The sequence below is a fragment of the Staurois parvus genome, unplaced genomic scaffold (assembly GCF_062004578.1).
Source record: "Staurois parvus isolate SC_StPar_1 unplaced genomic scaffold, SC_StPar_1.0 ptg000065l, whole genome shotgun sequence".
Taxonomy (NCBI): domain Eukaryota; kingdom Metazoa; phylum Chordata; class Amphibia; order Anura; family Ranidae; genus Staurois; species Staurois parvus.
In genome coordinates this window covers 421576-440549 of record NW_028317861.1, presented here as the reverse complement: position 1 = coordinate 440549, position 18974 = coordinate 421576, and the positions used below count along the sequence as shown (strand labels likewise).

Here is an 18974-nt window from a genome sequence, read left to right as displayed (position 1 = left end):
CAGGGCCCAAGTCATATCATGCTGATTACAAAACAACTCAGAATAAAACTTCTTCATTCATTTCAATTGGACGCGTTCATTGATAAAAACCTTTTTTGTTTTCTATTGGCCGGGAATATTTGTAAAATACGTGATGTGGGGAACAAACAGAGACGTTCGAAGACTCGTGTTTTGCGCTGAAAAAGAAAATAATTTTTTTTAAAAAAATGAACCTCTCTGTACCTTGTATTGAGCGCAGAAAGTACTTTTTTCTGATTGGTCGCTCCTCCTGCTCCTTGCACCTCGCCCTTTGTTGGAAAACGCCAAGTTAGAGCAGAGAGAGGATGTCACAGAACATTGTGTCCAGGTGGGAACATTGGCCGCCATCTTCATCTATAGAGCCATTTCTATACGTACTTCTATATCCCACACGACGGATTAACCCCCTCCGGGCCAGGAAGCCTGAGCCTCCATGGATCCAGTGTGAGCCCAACAATGGCCCGCTTGTGGTGTGAGGCCCGGGCTCGGTCCACTGGGACAATCTCACTGCTCTGTGGGCTGTTTGTCCTTTGTTCCCCCCGTGGAGGGTGGTATCACTTGGTACTGTTAGCGTGTGCACCAGGAATGACACACACAGCATCGCCGCATTCATCCGAGAGGAGATGACAAGCCTTCCTGCCTGAGCTTTGGTAAGTGTTCAGCAGAAAAGGAAAAAAAATTGGGGAAGATTCAATTTTATTTATCACTTTTTTGACATGTCAGTGATTGATATAAATGTGTTTAGCGGTGCTGGAGGGGGAGGTTGCGTTGAAGAGAAAAAAGTAAAGGTTAATTATTGTCTTTTAAGATTTGGAGAGCTGTGGGGATATTAAATCATGTTTTATTATTATCCTCATCATCATCATTAGTAATATCATAGATGGCGTACAAAAATGTAACGTTTCCTCCAATAGCCATTTCCTGAGACACAGAATTTTATGGATGTAATATGTATGGACTTGGTTCTCTCAGGTGAATTCTTTTTACAAATATGATATAAAATGCATAAATCATTTTTATATATATATATATATATATATATATATATATATATATATATATACATATATATCTACATATATATATATATATATATATATATATATATATATATATATATATATATATAAAACATAAAACACTAAAGTAGAACATACAAATAAAAAAAACCAAAACTATATATATATATATATATCTATATCTATATATATATATATATACACACATACTGTATATATACATACACAGACACTATATATATATATTCTTTAAAAAAGAGAATATATATATATATATATATATATATATATATATATATATAAAATAAAACACTGAAATAGAACATACAAATTAAAAAAAAAAATAAAAAAAAAAATATATATATATACTGTATATATACATACATATATATATGTGTATATGTATATATATATATTCTTTAAAGAAGAGAGAATATATATATATATATATATATATATATATATATATATATATAAAACATAAAACACTGAAATAGAACATACAAAAAAAAAATATATATATATATATACATATATATATATATATACTGTATATATACATACATAGACACTATATATATTCTTTAAAAAAAGAGAATATATATATATACATATAAAAAATAAAACACTAAAATAGAACATACAAAGAAATAAAAAAAAAATATATATATATATATACTTACATATATATACTGTATACATACATAGACTATATATATATATATATATATATATATATATATATATACACATATATATATATATATATATACATATATATATATATATATATATATTATTTTTTTATTATTATTTGTTTGAATTTTTTAAAATGAATTCATTTATTTTATTTCATTTTATCACTCAGTTTGTATTAGTGTTTTATTTTATTGATGCTGTTGCCAAACGAAATTCTTTCACACATCCCATGTACAGAAAGATCATGTTTTTGTAAATATTGCAGAATTTGCTTCTATATGCTGTTGCCAAAAGAAATTCTTTCACACATCCCATGTAAAGAAAGATCATGTTTTTGTAAATATTGCAGAATTTGCTTTTATATTTTGGCTTTATCCTGACGTTGTCGAACAGTCAGAAATGGAAACATAATGTGCATTATATAAATATATGTGTGTGTGTGTATTTTAGTGTTATATATAGTGTTATTAGTGTTTTATTTTAGTGAAGGGATATTGTTGCTAAAAGCAATTCTTTATTTGTCAAATGTAAAGCAGATCACAAACAATGTAGAATTTGCTATTACATTTTGGCTTCAATCTGCCATTGTTGAGTAATCAGAAATGGAAAATCAAAGTGCAATATATATATATATATATATATGTGTGTGTGTGTGTGTGTGCGTGTACATTTTTAAAAATCTTTTATCACTTACGTTTATTAATGTTTTATTTTAGTGAAGGGATGTTGTTTCTAAAAGCAATTCTCTCACTTGTCTCATGTGAAGCAGATCATGATTTGCAAACAATGTAGAATTTGCTTTTACATTTTGGCTTCATCCTGCTGTTGTTGAGTAACCAGAAATGGAAAATCAAAGTGCAATATCTATGTTTGTGTGTGTTTGTGTACATTTTTTAAAATATTTCATCACTTACTTTTATTAGCGTTTTATTTTACTGAAGGGATGTCGTTGCTAAAAGCAATTCTTTCGCTTGTCACATGTAAAGCAGATCATGATTTGCAAGCAATGTAGAATTTGCTTTTACATTTTGGCTTCATCCTGCTGTTGTTGACTAACCAGAAATGGAAAATGAAAGTGCAATATCTATATGTGTGTGTGTGTCTGTGTGTGTGTGTTTGTGTACATTTTTTAAAATATTTCATCACTTACTTTTATTAGTGTTTTATTTTAGTGAAGGGATGTTGTTGCTAAAAGCAATTCTCTCACTTGTCTCATGTACAGCAGATCATGATTTGCAAACAATGTACAATTTGCTTTTACATTTTGGCTTCATCCTGCTGTTTTTGAGTAATCAGAAATGGAAAATCAAAGTGCAATGTGTGTGTGTGTTTGTGTTAATTTTTAAAAAATCTTTTATCACTTACGTTTATTAGTGTTTTATTTTAGTGAAGGGATGTTGTTGCTAAAAGCAATTCTCTCACTTGCCTCATGTACAGCAGATCGTGATTTGCAAACAATGCACAATTTGCTTTTACATTTTGGCTTCATCCTGCTGTTGTTGATTAACCACAAATGGAAAACCAATGTGCAATGTATCATAAATAAAACAATGCTGCGCTGTGCTACATATATATATTTGTGTGTGCGTGTGTATTTTAAAAAAAATCTTATATCACTTAGTTTTATCAATGTTTTATTTTAGTGAAGGGATATAGTTACTAAAAGCAATTCTTTCACTTGTCACATTTAAAGCAGATCACAATTTGTAAACAAAGTACAATTTGCTGTTATATTTTGGCTTCATCCCGCTGTTGTTGATTAACCAGAAATGGAAAATCAATGTGCAACGTGTCATAAATAAAACAATGTTGCGCTACATATATATATATTTGTGTGTGCGTGTGTATTTTTACAAAATCTTATATCACTTAGTTTTATTAGTGTTTTATTTTTTTTAATTTTTATTTTAGTGAAGGGATATTGTTACTAAAAGCAATTCTTTCACTTGTCACTTGTAAAGCAGATCACAATTTGTAAACAAAGTAGAATTTGCTTTTACATTTTGGCTTCACCCTGCTGTTTGAGTAATAAGCAGAAAATCAATGTGCGTTCTGTTTAACCCCCGGTTCACATCTGTGCGGGCGTGCGGGCCGCGTTTTGCACAGGAACGAGAGCCCATTCTTTTGAATGAACTCCTGTGCCCGTGACACGCAGGAAAGAAGTCCCTGCGCTTCTTTGGAAATCGCAGCCTCAGTTCCCAGTACGGTTTTCCAGTGTGGGCGGCGTGCCATTAGAACTAATGGCACCCGCCCGCGGTTCCGTATTTCCCTGTGCGGGTGGTGCGGCTGCACGGTTTTTCGTGCGGTTCCGCAGCGGCACCACCCTCACAGATGTAAACGTAGGGTAAAAGTCCAGCTCTGTGTGGATAGAGAGAGAAGCTCTGGACACTGCAGATGAGGATGCAAAATACCTACATATTGAATGTACTATCACTCTTTAGCCCGGGTTCACACTGATGTGGTGCGGAATTCGCAGCTTTTTCAGTGCGAATTGCGCAACGCATCGGAATCGCACCCTATTCATGTGAACCGCTGCATGTCTGTGTTAAGTTAACAACACCCCGAAAGTGGTCCGCAAAACGCTGTGCGATGATCACCATGTATACTACATAAGGGGGATATGATCTCCATGTATAATACATAAGGGGGGATATGATCACCATGTATACTACATAAGGGGGGGATATGATCTCCATGTATATTACATAAGGGGGATATGATCTCCATGTATAATACATAAGGGGGATATGATCTCCATGTATAATACATAAGGGGGGATATGATCTCCATGTATAATACATAAGGGGGGATATGATCTCCATGTATAATACATAAGGGGGGATATGATCTCCATGTATAATACATAAGGGGGGATATGATCTCCATGTATAATACATAAGGGGGGATATGATCTCCATGTATAATACATAAGGGGGGATATGATCACCATGTATAATACATAAGGGAGGGATATGATCACCATGTATAATACATAAGGAGGGATATGATCTCCATGTATAATACATAAGGGGGGGATATGATCTCCATGTATAATACATAAGGGGGGATATGATCTCCATGTATAATACATAAGAGGGGATATGATCTCCATGTATAATACATAAGGGGGGATATGATCTCCATGTATAATACATAAGGGGGGATATGATCTCCATGTATAATACATAAGGGGGAAATGATCACCATGTATAATACATAAGGGGGGGATATGATCTCCATGTATAATACATACGGGGGGATATGATCTCCATGTATAATACATACGGGGGGATATGATCTCCATGTATAATACATAAGGGGGATATGATCTCCATGTATAATACATAAGGGGGGGATATGATCTCCATGTATAATACATAAGGGGGGATATGATCTCCATGTATAATACATAAGGGGGGATATGATCTCCATGTATAATACATAAGGGGGGATATGATCTCCATGTATAATACATAAGGGGGGATATGATCTCCATGTATAATACATAAGGGGGGATATGATCTCCATGTATAATACATAAGGGGGGATATGATCTCCATGTATAATACATAAGGGGGGATATGATCTCCATGTATAATACATAAGGGGGATATGATCTCCATGTATAATACATAAGGGGGGGATATGATCTCCATGTATAATACATAAGGGGGGATATGATCTCCATGTATAATACATAAGGGGGGATATGATCTCCATGTATAATATATAAGGGGGGATATGATCTCCATGTATAATACATAAGGGGGGATAGGATCTCCATGTATAAATACATCAGTGGCTCATATAGTGAACTCGGTGTAGTTATTCCCCCTGAGGTCATCACAGAGGACAAGGGGGCGCTCTTTACATCTGGAGGAAAAGAAATGTAATAACCAAACACGGAAAGGTTTCTTCACAGTGAGAGCTGTGAAAATGTGGAAATGACTCCCTCAAGAGTTGGTTGTGGCCAGCTCAATGGAATGCTGTAGGAAAGTCCTGGATTCTTTCTTGGATACACAGAATATAACTGGATACTAACATTTATAGGTAAAGTTGATCCAGAGAATATCCGATTGCCTCTCGGGGGGATTTCATTTTATTTGACAGCGAATCACGGCGGTCACATGACCCTAAAACCCTGCCCCGCCTCCCAAGTTCTGAAACCCTTAAAGGGTCGGGAGGCGCCGGCACCAAGGGGTTAGGCATCAGACTGGGCCACGTGTGCACCCAACACCTATGTAGCCTTTAGGTTGCATTACAGCACGCTGCCCAGTGCTCAGCCAAAAGTGTTTTTTTTTTTTCGGTGCTCCAAAGAGCAGGAATGGATTTGAAATTCAGATTTTTATTGCTGTCGGTGTCCCAACAGGAGACATTTCCCTTCACTTCCTATCCTGGTGAAACCCAGGGAGTTGCCAAGAGTACTTCCTGTTTTTTTCCTGTTTCCTCTAGTGGGCATCCTTCACACAGTCCCACAGGGCATGCAGCAGAGTATCAGGGACACCATCAGTCGATTCTCAGAAATACATTTGTTACGTTTTTCCTTTTCCCAGCATCAGTAGGAGTAAAAAAAAAAAAAAGAAAAGACATAGTGCTTGTAGTCAGTGGAAGGAGGAATAATGTCCAGTCATTGGTGTCAGTGGGAGGAATAGTGCCCCATCATTGGTGTCAGTGGGAGGAATAGTGCCCCAACATTGGTATCAGTGGGAGGAATAGTGCCCCAACATTGGTATCAGTGGGAGGAATTGTGGCCCATCATTGGTGTCAGTGAGAGGAATAGTGTCCCATCATTGGTATTAGTGGGAGGAATAGTGCCCCATCATTAGTGTCAGTGATTGGAATAATACCCCATCATTGGTGTCAGTGGGAGGAATAGTGCCCCATCATTGGTGTCAGTGGGAGGAATAGTGCCCCATCCTTGGTGTCAGTGATTGGAATAGTGCCCCATCACTGGTGTCAGTGGGAGGAATAGTGCCCCATCATTGGTTACAGTGGGAGGAATAGTACCCCATCATTGGTATTTGTTGGAGTAATACTGCCTCATCATTGGTGTAAGTGAGAAGAATAGTGCCCCATCACTGGTGTCAGTGGGAGGAATAGTGCCCCATCACTGGTGTCAGTGGGAGGAATAGTGCCCCATCATTGGTATCAGTGGGAGGAATAGTGCCCCATCATTGGTGTCAGTAGAAGGAATAGTGCTCCATCATTGGTGTCAGTGGGAGGAATAGTGCCCCATCATTGGTGTCAGTAGAAGGAATAGTGCTCCATCATTGGTGTCAGTAGCAATAGTACCCCATCATTGGTATTTGTTGGAGAAATAGTGCCTCATAATTGGTGCCAGTGAGAAGAATAGTGCCCCATCATTGGTGTCAGTGAGCGGAATAGTGCCCCATCATTGGTGTCAGTGGGAGGAATAGAGCCCCATCATTGGTGTCAGTGAGAGGAATAGTGCCCTATCACTGGTGTCAGTGGGAGGAATAGTGCCCTATCACTGGTGTCAGTGGGAGGAATAGCACCCCATCATTGGTGTCAGTGGAAGAAATGGTTGGTGTCAGTGGGAGGAATAGTACCCCAAGGGCCAGATGGAGGCAGGCAAAGGGCCGCAGTTTGGAGACCACTGCTCTAGGCTCTGCTTGCACCTATGCACCCGTTTCCATGTGCGTTCGATCGATGTACACCCAATTTAAATGACATTCAGTTTGCTGTGTATCAAAAAATTGTTCTTTTTTAAAATGAATTACTTTTTTTCAGCAGCAAAACGCATGTTTTTGCGAACCTAGCGACACCGCTGGTGACACGTGAATCCGGTCTACCGGTCCTTTAATTGGATGGCTGCAGATTTCAGGCCGTGATATTTTCGTGGTATTTATGAATCCCGGGCGCTCTGTTCTCTCTTCCAGGCGGCTGTTGACAAGTGAAGCGCAATAACAGATTATCAGAGCCAAAATTCTGGCATCTCCGCTGACACACGCCGCGTTCCAAGCTCATTAATTTCTCTCTAATGCGAGTTTCAAAATGTCGCTAATTTTTACACGACAACGCCGCGGCCGCTTCTCCACCGGAGGAATGTGACACATCCATGCTCTGGCCTGCCGCCATTCAAACGGCCCTAAATCCTGACACAGGCTGCTTTTGGTGACCGCTCTGAAAATGCTGGTTGCCTGGCTCTGAAGCTGACCCCACCCACCCCTCCCTATTGGTTCTGCTGACCGTTAAATAGACGAATAATGAGACTGTCTATGGTGAGCTTCTCTTCACCGAGAAATCACCTCACTTCCTGCGGTGTCACCAGGGCAGGAAATGAAGGAGAAGCTTCCCCTGGTTTGCAGATGGTAGAAAAAAAAACAAAAAATGTTTTTTTACCTATTTCCCACAATGCAGTGCAGACAGAAAGCGCACCAACATCTTAAAAAAGAAAAGTTACCTATTTCCCACAATGCAGTACAGACAGAAAGCGCACCAATATCTTAAAAAAAAAATATATATATATATTTTTTACCTATTTCCCACAATGCAGTGCAGACAGAAAGCGCACCAACATCTTAAAAGAAAAATTTTTTTTTTGCTTTACCTATTTCCCACAATGCAGTACAGACAGAAAGCGCACCAATACCTAAAAAAAAAAAAAAAAAAAAAAAATTTACCTATTTCCCACAATGCAGTACAGACAGAAAGCGCACCAACATCTAAAAAAAAAAATAATAATTTACCTATTTTCCACAATGCAGTACAGACAGAAAGCGCACCAATATCTTAAAAAAAAAATATATATATATATATATATATATATATTTTTTTTTTTTTTACCTATTTCCCACAATGCAGTGCAGACAGAAAGCGCACCAACATCTTAAAAGAAAATTTTTTTTTTTTTACCTATTTCCCACAATGCAGAACAGACAGAAAACGCACCAATATCTTAAAAAAAATATATATATATATATTTTTACCTATTTCCCACAATGAAGTGCAGACAGAAAGCGCACCAACATCTGAAAAGAAAAATTTTTTTTTTTTTACCTATTTCCCACAATGCAGTACAGACACCAACATCTACAAAAAAAAAAAAAAATGTACCTATTTCCCACAATGCAGTACAGACAGAAAGCGCACCAACATCTAAAAAAAAAAAAAAAAAAATTAACCTATTTCCCACAATGCAGTACAGACAGAAAGCGCACCAACATCTAAAAAAAAAAAAAAAAAAAAAAAATTTACCTATTTCCCACAATGCAGTACAGACAGAAAGCACACCAACATCTAAAAAAAAAAAAAAAAAAAAATTAACCTATTTCCCACAATGCAGTACAGACAGAAAGCGCACCAACATCTAAAAAAAAATAATAATAATAATTTACCTATTTTCCACAATGCAGTACAAGCAGAAAAAAAAAAGTTGAACAGGAAATCACGCGACTTTGGAGTCGAACAGGAAATCGCGCGACTTTGGAGTCGCACAATTGTCAATGGAGCCTATTCTTCAGTTGTTTTTTAATATATAAAAAAGTAATTTTAACACATATTATTTCAAATATATTTTTCTTCCATGTGGGTGCACAGTGGGGGGTTTACTTACTAAAGCTGGAGAGTACAAAACCTGGTGCAGCTCTGCAGAGAAACCAATCAGCTTCCAGGTTTTAGTCCTCATGCGCGACGGACATTTTTACAGTGGCTGTTTTTGGACCCTCTTCATCAGGGCTCTGGGGAATATTTCCCTGTACTCAGTGAGTTGGACGGGTCTCTCCTTAGATGGAATTTATGTTACATATACAACTACTTTTGTAAATACAATATACAGTATAAATACAACATGTATAAACCACTCCCTGACAGTTTGGATCTATTTATTTCCAACTCTAGAAAAAAAAAAAAAATTTAAGTAGCAACACAATAAGGTGTCTGTAATATAACGGGTGACCTCTCCTGAGTCAGGACTGGAGGTGTCACAGAGTATGGTGTCACTAGGCCAACCAAAGACGCGGCTGGCCTGATTTCGATGAAACTGCAGAAAGTGAAACCGACTCCACCTGTTCAACAACTCAGACAAAACTGAGGTTGTCAGACAGGAAGAAGTCTAGATTCCCCTAACGGGAGGTGGGTGTGAGAAGACGGTGGGGCAAGGTGACATTCCTAGGATATAATCCTAAAGTCAGGCAGGCAAAGAGTCTTAAAGAGAACGTATAACAGTTCTTATTTATATTTTCTTTTTTTTCATTTTTATTTTATTATCATTCCTGAAATCATTATTATATTTCTATTAATTATTATATTATTGTATTTCTATTAATTAATTTCTATCATTATTATATTTCTATTAATTATTATATTATTATATTTCTACTAATTAATTTCTATCATTATTATATTTCTATTAATTATTATATTATTATATTTCTATTAATTAATTTCTATCATTATTATATTTCTATTAATTATTATATTTCTACTAATTAATTTCTACCATTATTATATTTCTATTAATTATTATATTATTGTATTTCTATTAATTAATTTCTATCATTATTATATTTCTATTAATTATTATATTATTGTATTTCTATTAATTAATTTCTATCATTATTATATTTCTATTAATTATTATATTATTATATTTCTATTAATTAATTTCTATCATTATTATATTTCTATTAATTATTATTCTATTATATTTCTATTAATTAATTTCTATCATTATTATATTTCTATTAATTATTATATTTCTACTAATTAATTTCTATCATTATTATATTTCTATTAATAATACCAACAGAACATCGATAATAATAATTATTATGATAAGAAATAAAATAAAAATAATGCAATAAGAAAAAAATAAGAACTGTTATACCATCTATTATTATTGTTGTTATTATAATTTTTGTTGTTGTTATTATTATTAATATTTCACATTTAATTAGTACAAACTGTATTAGATGGTTATTTATAACTAAAAGATTGCATAAAAGAAAAACAATAAAAAATAGATAATAAAAAATACATTCAAAATTATTATTATTGTTATTATTATTATTGTTATTATTAATAAAATATTGTATACAAAGAAAAACAATAAAAAAGTAATAAAGAAATTAATAAAATACACATTTAAAAATGAAGATTATTATTATAATTGTTGTAATACTACTACTAATTTTACTACTACTACTACTAAAACCAAATACAATAAAATAAAAAAAGAGTAAGAACTGTTATACTATTTATTATTATTATTATTATTGTTATTATTACTATTATTATTACTACACATATTTTTAGTACAGCCTGTATTAGAAGCTTATTTATAAATAAAAGACTGCATACAAAGAAAAACAATAACAAAGTTAAAAAAATTAAATACACATTTACAATTATTATTGTTGTAATACTACTACTACTAATATTATTATTAATAATAATAATACAAAATACAATTAAATAAAAATAATACAATAAAAAAGATTAGAAACCGCTTTACTACCTACTATTATTTCACATATAATTAGAACAGCTTGCATTAGGCGTTTATTTATAAATACAAAATTATTTTTTAATTATTTATTTTATTTTTATTATTTTTATTTGTAAGCAATTTTTTATTTATAATTAAACATCTAATACAGGCTGTACCAGTCAAAGCTGACCAGGCACGCTGGGCTTGCTGAGAGGCAAGCCCAGCCATGCCTGCATGCTGGTTGGACGCTTATGTAGTAGTGTGTTCCTTCATTACGTCACTCTGCAGTCTTTATAACCCTAGAGCAAACTGCGGCCCGAGGGCTGGAATGTGACCCTTTGCTACCCTTTATCAGGCCCTTGGGGCACTATTATCAATGATGGGCCACTATTCTTCCTACTGACACCAATGATGGGGCACTTATCCTCCCGTTGACACCAATGATGGGGCACTTATCCTCCCATTGACACCAATGATGGGGCACTTATCCTCCCATTGACACCAATGATGGGGCACTTATCCTCCCATTGACACCAATGATGGGGCACTTATCCTCCCATTGACACCAATGATGGGGCACTTATCCTCCCATTGACACCAATGATGGGGCACTTATCCTCCCATTGACACCAATGATGGGGCACTTATCCTCCCACTGACACCAATGATGGGGCACTTATCCTCCCATTGACACCAATGATGGGGCACTTATACTCCCATTGACACCAATGATGGGGCACTTATCCTCCCATTGACACCAATGATGGGCCAATATTCCTCCCCCTAATACCAATGATGGGGCACTATTCCTCCCCCTAATACCAATGATGGGGCACTATTCCTCCCATTGACACCAATGATGGGCACTATTCCTCCCATTGACACCAATGATGGGGCACTATTCCTTCCATTGACACCAATGATGGGGCACTTATCCTCCCATTGACACCAATGATGGGGCACTTATCCTCCCATTGACACCAATGATGGGGCACTTATCCTCCCATTGACACCAATGATGGGGCACTTATCCTCCCCCTAATACCAATGATGGGGCACTATTCCTCCCACTGATACCAATGATGGGGCACTATTCCTCCCACTGATACCAATGCTGGGGCACTATTCCTCCCACTGACACCAATGATGGGGCACTATTCCTCCACTGACACCAATGATGGTACACTATTCCTCCCACTGACACCAATGATGGGGCACTATTCCTCCCACTGATACCAGTGATGGGGCACTATTTCTCCCATTGACACCAATGATGGGGCACTATTCCTCCCAATAATACCAATAATGGGGCACTATTCCTCCCACTGATACCAATGATGGGGCACTATTCCTCCCACTGATACCAATGATGGGGCACTATTCCTCCCACTGATACCAATGATGGGGCACTATTCCTCCCACTGATACCAATGATGGGGCACTTATCCTCCCACTGATACCAATGATGGGGCACTATTCCTCCCATTGACACCAATGATGGGGCACTATTCCTCCCACTGACACCAATGATCGGGCACTATTCCTCCCACTGACACCAATGATGGGGCACTATTCCTCCCACTGATACCAATGATGGGGCACTATTCCTCCCACTGATACCAATGATGGGGCACTATTCCTCCCACTGATACCAATGATGGGGCACTATTCCTCCCACTGACACCAATGATGGGGCACTATTCCTCCCACTGATACCAATGATGGGGCACTATTCCTCCCCGATACCAATGATGGGGCACTATTCCTCCCACTGACACCAGGACATTTTCTTCTCCCACTGGCCATAGTCCGGCCCCCCCTTTGGAGGACAATAAACCGGCCCTTTGTTTAGAAAGTTTGGAGAACCCCGCCTCAGAGCAATCAACTGACTTCCGCCATGCTGTTGAAAATGACATATCAAGAATCCTATTGGTTATACTAAGGCACCACTTACAGTTCTTACTTCAGATACACAAATCCAGATTTCTGTATTATAGATTAACAGATCTGAAGGAAAATGCTGCGTTTTGGCAGCTGAAGTCAGAGGAGCAGCAGAAGCTGAATACTCTGAATTCCCGGACAAGTTATTTCTAGATCTGACATGATAACATCGTTGATGAGCGCCAGACATGACTGTAAACGGTTTCCTAAATATAGTTTAGGTCGGCCTTCTCACCTGCACATTATCTGGGTGAGTCACCAAGCCGAGTGGGTACTTCTAGTGATGGACGGTGCAAGGTGGGGGAAGCTCAGGGTGCAATAACTTCCAATTTTTCCCAGCAAATCTTTAGGAAAAAACATTATTGTGTAGCTGAAAAAAAAGAAGACATCTCACCAAAAGATAAAAAGGCGTACAAAATCCCCCAGGGGCCCAAGTGGTCATAGCATTTCTGCCTGGTAAAATATGCCCTGTGGATGCTGAGCAGTGCGGTCGGATATCTCACCCCTCCCACTGCTGGAACAAGGAGGGGATTATATAATTCTAACTCAACTACATTTGTCCAAGAGAGACTAATGTAGTAGCTGCCGGTGGGTGTTGTTGTGGGCTTGTGTCTTTGTGAATGACGGCACTCAGATAGCTTGCCTCTCCCCAACTGCTATCTGACCATGCTGGAGCAAGGAGACGCTTATATAATTACTTCTAAATTCGGATTCAAGCCAGCTACTACATTCATCCAAGAGAGACTAATGTAGTAGCTGCTGTTGGGTGTTGTTGTGGGCTTGTGTCTGCTTTCTGCTCCAGTGTGGACAGGTATCTTGCTCCCCCCCCCCTGCACTGCTATCTGACCGCACTGCATCAAGGAGACCCTTATATAATTACTTCTAAATTCTGATTCAAGCCGGCTACTACATTCCTCCAAGAGAGACTAATGTAGTAGCTGTTGTTGGGGGTTTGGTGTGGGCTTGTGTCTTTGTGAATGGTGGTGCTCTGCTTCAATGTGGTCAGATAGCTCATCCCCCCTCCCCCACTGCTATCTGACCATGCTGGAGCAATGAGAGGAATATATAATTACTTCTGACTTCCGACACAAGCCAGCTTCTACATTCGTCCAAGAGAGACTAATGTAGTAGCTGCCGGTGGGTGTTGTTGTGGGCTTGTGTCTGCTTTCTGCTCCAGTGTGGATAGATAGCTTGCCCCCCTCCCTGCACTGCTGTCAAGGTCCTACCTTTTCCCAGAGGTTATGTTACTCCATGTGCTGGCGTCCATCTTGGGTTTCTGCAGAGCATGGTGGGAATCTTTTATGCCTTCAGGTCTCTGAGGTCCATCCCCCAGAGGGGTGTGGCTGACTACATATAAGCCTGTGGTCCGCACATGCTCTTTGCACTTGTGTCTTGGTGTTGCTACAGCTCTGTTCTGACTCTTGTGACGCTCCTGGAATCTGGCTCGGCTTGTGACTCGACCATTCTTTGTGTTCTCCTTTGATCTGACCCTCCATTGCTGAACCCGGCCCGTGACCTGTGATCCTCGTCTGCTGTCCTGTACCGTTTTGTCCCATTGTTGTCGACCCGGCCTGCCCGACTACTCTATTGTCCTTTCCACCAGCTACACGCCATTGGCGGCGGCCATTACCGCAACTGGGGTATCTCGGGGGCCGCGACCTGGTTCCTGGCTGCGTCAAGTCCATCCCCACCATCAGGGGCCCTGGTGAAGGGCAGCCCGGGACTTAGACTGCGCGCCCTGAGGGACTTCGGTCTGTGGGTGGTGGTTGTCGTCAGTCAGTGCGTTACATTGTTATTAGGCCTGCCTGTTCGTTCCTCAGCTCCTGCCCTGACAACTGCTATCTGACCGCATCAAGGACAGGCTTATATAATTACTTCTAAACTCTAGCTGGCTACTACATTCGTCCAAGAGAGAGTATTGCAGTAGCTGTTGTCGTGTGTCTTTGTGAATGATGGCACTCAGATAGCTTGCCTCTCCCCAACTGCTATCTGACCACGCTGGAGCAAGGAGGCAAATATTCAATCACTTCTGACACAAGGTGGATACTGCAGTTGTCCGAGAGAGACTATTGTAGTAGCTGCCGGTGCAGATTGTTGTAGGCTTGTGTTTTTGTGAATGGTGGTGTTCTGATCCAACATGGTCAGATAGCTCGCCCCCCCCCCTCCCCCCACCTAATTACCTCAGACTTGTGACACAGGCCAGCTACTACATTCGTCCAAGAGAAACTATTGTAGTAGCTGCCGGAGGGGGTTGGTGTGGGCTTGTGTCTTTGAGAATGGTGGTGCTCTGCTTCAATGTGGTCAGATAGCTCATCCCCCCTCCCCCACTGCTATCTGACCATGCTGGAGCAAGGAGAGGAATATATAATTACTTCTGACTTCCGACACAAGCCGGCTACTACATTTGTCTGAGAGAGACTAATGTAGTAGCTGCCGGTGAAGATTGTTGTGGGCTTGTGTTTTTGTGAATGGTGGTGCTCTGTTCCAATGTGTTCAGATAGCTCGCCCCCCTCCCCCCACCTACTTACCTCAGACTTGTGATACAGACCAGTTACTACATTCTTCCAAGAGAAACTATTGTAGTAGCTGCCAGTGGAGGTTAGTGTGGGCTTTTTTTTCCTGCACAGAACTGTACTGGAATGCAGTAAAACGCACCAAAATTGACAAAAAAGAGAAGGGGAAAAATTAACGCATAAAAATGCACTGGAACGAGTCACAAACGTATCAAAAATGCACCAAAAATGCTGATACAAAAACACATTCAAAACGCACCAAAACAGTACTGGAACGCACATGTCTCTATATAAATTGAAGAAAAAGAGAAGGGGAAAAAGGAATGCAAAAAAAAATGCACTGGAACTAGTCAAAAACGTATCAAAAGCGCACCAAAAATGCGGATACAAAAACGCATCCAGAACGCACCAAAACACACCAAAAACACACTGGAACGCACATGTCCTTTTATACATTGAAGAAAAAGAGAAGGGGAAAAAGGAATGCATAAAAAAACGCACTGTAACGCGTCAAAAACGTATCAAAAATGCACCAAAAATGCGGATACAAAAACGCATCCAGAACGCACCAAAACACACCAAAAACACACTGGAATGCACATGTCCCTATATAAATTGAAGAAGAAGAGAAGGGGGGAAAATGAATGCATAAAAAACGCAGTGGAACATTTAAAAAACGTACCAAAAACGCGGATACAAAAACGTATCCACAACGCACCAAAACCGCACTGGAACGCGCATGTCCCTATATAAATTGAAGAAGAAGAGAAGGGGGGAAAATTAATGCATAAAAAACGCACCGGAATGTGTCAAAAACGTATCAAAATCGTACCAAAAACATGGATACAAAAACGCATCCAGAACGCACCAAAACCGCACTGGAACTCACATGTCCCTATATAAATTGAAGAAAAAGAGAAGGGGGGAAAATTAATGCATAAAAAATGCACTGGAACGCGTCAAAAACGTATAAAAAACACACCAAAAACGCAGATACAAAAACTCATTCAGAGCGCACCAAAATCGTACAAAAACCGCACTGTAACGGTCATGGCCCTATATAAATTGAAGAAAAAGATAGGAGAAATCGCATGCCAAGTCACACCCTATTGTCCACAATTGACGCGGTTCTGCACCAATTTCAGAAGTGCTACTTTTGGTGCGATTTCCATAGACATCTGTATCTGATGTCTTGCCAATTGCACCTGAAAGCGGCACGTCCCCTGACTTTGAAATTGCACAACTTCGCTGTAAGTCGCACAATTTGAAAGTCGGTTTGATGTGACCGGGGGGTGTAAAAGGTATTCTGCCCGCAATCCCAAATCATGAGCTGTGAAGGGGGCCCTGCGGACCGCAGCTATTTTTTCTTTCTTCACTATGAGCGTGTTTATTTGCCAATTGCTTTGTAATCAGATACAAAGTAACAAATATATTGTCACCCACCAATAGCAAATGCTGAATTTGGTAACGCGATTTCGTTTTTTTTTTTTCTTTTTGCGACGTGAAAGGCTCATTTTCATCAATCCAGATACGGAAACATTTTGCAATAACAGCTCCCCAGGACCTGAATGTCTGCCAGTCACATATGGCAGTGACACCGTGTGTAAAACGGAGATTTTTAATTGCTTTTATGACACATCACGCCGTATCATATGTGTGCTGTGCTATAAATGTGTCTCCGAGTGAAGGGGGAGGTCAGGCGCTAGAAGGCTTTATCATTTCAAAGATCTGCATAAAAAAATGAAATTTTTATTGCTGTCTGTGCTCCCGTTACAGAGATTCACCCTATTTGTCCTGTTCACCGAAAATGAAAGTGAAAGGAAATGCCAAAAGTTTGGGTTGTCACCAGAACAGAGAGGGGAGCATCAGATATATATTTTTAACCATTTCAGCTCTCATATATTATTATATTATTATTATTACTATTATTATAATCATTAGATTATATTATTATTTTTTTATTATTATTATTAGATTATATTATTATTTTGTTATTATTATTATTATATTACTATTAGATTATTATTATTATTAGATTATATTATTATTATTAGATTATTATTTTATTATTATAATTAATTATTATTATATTATATTATTATTATTTTATCATTATTATAATATTATTATTTATTTCAGGTATTGATATAGCACCATCAATTTACGCATCACTTTACACATATATATATATTGTACATTCACATCAGACCCTAACCCTCAAAGGGTGTACAATCTAAGCTCCCTAACTTACAGTACATTCATACATACACATACTAGGGACAATTTAGATAGGATCCAGTTAACCTACCAGCATGTCTTTGGAGTGTGGGAGGAAACCGGAGTACCCAGAGGAAACCCACGCAGGCACAGGGAGAACATGCAAACTTCAGGCAGGTGGTGCCATGGTTGGGATTCAAACCAACGACCTTAGTACTGCCAGGCGGAAGTGCTAACCATTTGGCCACTATGCTGCCCATCTTACACATTATCACGTAGCGGGACAAGTGACTGTCACGTGACTCTACGTGTCGCAAAGGCATTCACCTTTTCGGGTGACAAGCTCCATGCGATTTTGAGCGGCACAATTTGCCACGATTGCCATGCGACATTCACGGCAGAGTCGCATTGCGTTTGGGGTGCCATTGAGCCCTGGTTCACACCAGTGCAACTTGTCCTGCGACAAGTTCAAAGTCGCATGACAAGTTGCACCGCATTTGCGGCAATGAAACCGTTCCAATCGGTGTGATTCAAATCGGCATGATGTGTCATAAAAGCAATTTTAAAAAATGCTAAAAAATTAATATGGGTACAGTGTTGCATGTCCGCGCAATTGTCATTCAAAGTGTGATAGCGCTGATAGCTGAAAATTGGGCTGGACAGGAAGGGGGTGAAAGTGTCCGGACAGGAAGGGGGTGAAAGTGTCCGGACTTGAAATGATTAATCAGTTGAAACCGCCAACCGTTTTCTCTCTCAGCCAGAATGCTGATTATAGAAAGCAAATCTAAACGCATATTTGGGCATTTATATTAGCTTTGCTTTTCATTCAATACATAATGGCAGTAAAATGCATTAATTCTTAGCATTTCTGCCCAGTTTCGGTTAGCAGTTGTCAGAGTCCGGTTGTTATTAGTGAAAGGATCCCAATGACATCCGGTGTGTTTCGGGCTCGGGTTCATATCAATGTTGAAACTTGCAACTCACCTATGACCACAAGATTTTGAAATGTTATCTCTGGCTGGACAAATACCTACCGCTAATGATTAACCAGAAAACCAAGGAAGATACTTTCGGTTTTCAAGACATTTTTGCTGAGCACTGTACATCTTATGCAGG

At 38.7% G+C, this 18974-nt stretch overlaps 1 protein-coding gene across 4 annotated transcripts in view; it reads left to right on the top strand.

The window, feature by feature from the left end:
- The first annotated feature begins 517 nt into the window (after positions 1 to 517).
- The window catches only part of MAG (myelin associated glycoprotein), a 105565-nt gene continuing 87108 nt past the window's right edge, over positions 518 to 18974 (top strand). For 2 of the 4 annotated variants that reach the window (XM_089668865.1, XM_089668869.1), the window contains exon 1: positions 519 to 668. The gene's annotated coding sequence lies outside the window, so the exon portion shown is untranslated. Of the gene's footprint in view, positions 669 to 18974 lie in introns of all 4 variants that reach the window. The other 2 variants (XM_089668868.1, XM_089668867.1) reach the window with 2 other exon arrangements.